Consider the following 2,562-nt stretch of genomic DNA (forward strand, 5'->3'; position numbering starts at 1 on the left):
GGGGAGGGAGGGAGACGGATCACATCCCGCCATCCATCCCTCCCCCCTCAAAACCCCCAATCCAACGACTCTCCCAGAGGAGGAGAACGAACAAAAAAAAAGAGCGTTTGGACTCTGGAGGAAACTCTTCCTCTCCTCCTCTGGAAGCTCCTCACAATCAGCACCACGCCTCCGAGCGAAGGAGTGTGGAGGAGGAGGAAGGAGGAAGAGGAGGAGGAGGAGGAGGAGGAGGAGGAGGAGGAGGAGGAGGAGGAAGCGAAGAAGCTGCTGTGGTGTCAGAAAAAAAAAAAAAGACATTGCCTCTTCGTGGAGTTCTGATCGGCCAGCGTCGTCTTGACGATCCTAACAATTTAAAAAAGATAATAAATAACAACGACTCCCTGAATTAGTACTACTGAAGCTGTTTGATTGAAAGATTTAATTTGTCCTTTTGTGTCGGGAGTCCAGTGAGCGTTTTTAATTTTATTTTTTTGTTCTCTGTGTGTTTTGGTTTTTTTTTTACTCTTCCCAAGTGACTGAAGTGAAAGAAAAGCGGTTTGACTTCTCTCAAAGGAAAGCACTAAGAGACTCTGAGTCCGGAGGGGCTGACGGGACGAGAGCCTGGAACAGAAAAGACATGAAAAAAAAAAAAGAAGGAGGAGAGAAACTTTTTTTGTGCTCGCTTGTATATAAGCTCTCTGTGTCCTATAGCACTTTCCCCTCACCTGAACACCTCCCCCGTCCTCCTCACCCGCCTTTTTTTACCCAGGGAGCAATTTACGCTACTTATGCATCCAAGACGCCATGTTGACCACCAGGAAATACCTCAGATCAGACCTGCCAACTACACCTTCAGTTCCTCACACACACTTACACACACACACACACACACTCTGCAAGTGAATGGTAACATTCCCACCTGAAGCCAGTTTACTTCTTCTTCTTCTTCTTCTTTACCACCTGATGTCTTCAAGGTTTATATATATTTTCGGGGGGGGGGGGGGAGTCGAGGGAGGGAATCAAACTTTTATTGCGCAAAAAGACGAGAGACGATGAAGCATTTCAAGAACTGACGTTGTGAACTTTTCAAAAAAACACTTTAAAACTTTTTTCTGTCATCCGTGCGGGTTCATTCGTGTGCTGCTGTATATAATCAGTCCATCATGAAAAAAGAAACTTGAGGGGGGAATCAAGAGTTTGACCGGAGGGTGTTTTTCTCTCTCTCTCCGGGAGGCGACTGTTCTCCTTGAAACGAGGAGGGAGGTGTGTGTGTGCATGTGTGTGTGAGTGTGTGTGTGTGTGTAGGTGTGAGAGTGTGTGTGTGTGTGTGTGTACTGTCGTTAAAGAAAAAGGAGGTTAAATGATGATTACTGGTGGCAAATTTTACCTCCTGCTTCTACTTTTTACAAAATGTAGATGTAACGCCAACGAAACCTCAGCATCGTTCTGTTCTACACCCCCCCCCCCCCCCCTCTTCTTCTTCTTCTTCTTCTTCTTCTTCTTCTTCTGACTCTTCTTCTTCTTCTCTCCATTGGACCTACTCTTCACCTCTTCTCCGTGGACCTAAACATCCTCCTCTTCCTCCTCCCCTCCCTGGTCCGGTCCAGGTTTCAGAGGAAGAGGAGGGACTGCTCTGTCTTACTGTGTTTGTCTGTTAAACTCTGAGATGGCCATTACTATTGTTATTATTATTATTATTATTATTATTATTACTATGATTCTAATGATGAACTGTCATGTTGCTGCTGCTATATAAAAACCGGACCTTCTGCCATAGACCTGAAACCTCAACAAAGCCGGGCGTTAGCTAGCCGCAGTGCCCCGTGAGAAACCCGACCGACCGACCGACCGACCGACTGCGACCGCAACGAAGCAAAAACAACACAAAGACTCACAAGAAAGACGACTCAGTGACGTCATCCGCTCACGTGTCTCTTCTCTCTCTCTCTCTCTGGTTGGTTGGTTTCTTTGTTTTTGCTTCATAGGGCTTGATTCATGTCGTGTTTCGTGACTCTCTAACTGTGAATTCTCTCAACCCCGTTTTCTTTTCGTTTCCTCCGGAGGGTCGACTCAGAGAAGTGTTGCACCTCCACCGTCGTACTCCACATCAGGCCAACACGTACACACTGAAAGCGCTCCAGTTGTTTAATAACGTTCTTTTATAATCTGATCATTTTTGTTGTTGGTTTAATCCAGAAGAGGTGGCACAAAGTCACGTTTTCTTTAACGGACTCCTGGTTGCTCCGGTCGTCCTTTCGTCCACAGCCTTTTTTTATTAAAGAAGAAGTTTGACATTTTGAGAAATTTGTCGTTTTCTCGCCGAGAGTAAGTACGTTAGCTTAGCTTTCAAAAGCTAGCACGGTTCCGTTCGCAGGTAGAATCCAGCAGGAAGTCGCTGCTCGGCTGTCAAACCACGACTTTTAATTTAATCTAGTTTTTAAAAGGCAGTTTTTTTTTCAGCCTTGAAAGAAGTCAGACGAGCTGTTTTGAGTCTTTATGCTGAGCTAAGCTAACCGGCTGCTAGCTCCATACACGTACACCTTTATAGACAGCTGAGAGAAGGGCAGCCATCTTTTTTTGTTG

The sequence above is a fragment of the Sparus aurata genome, chromosome 7 (assembly GCF_900880675.1).
Source record: "Sparus aurata chromosome 7, fSpaAur1.1, whole genome shotgun sequence".
Classification (NCBI taxonomy): domain Eukaryota; kingdom Metazoa; phylum Chordata; class Actinopteri; order Spariformes; family Sparidae; genus Sparus; species Sparus aurata.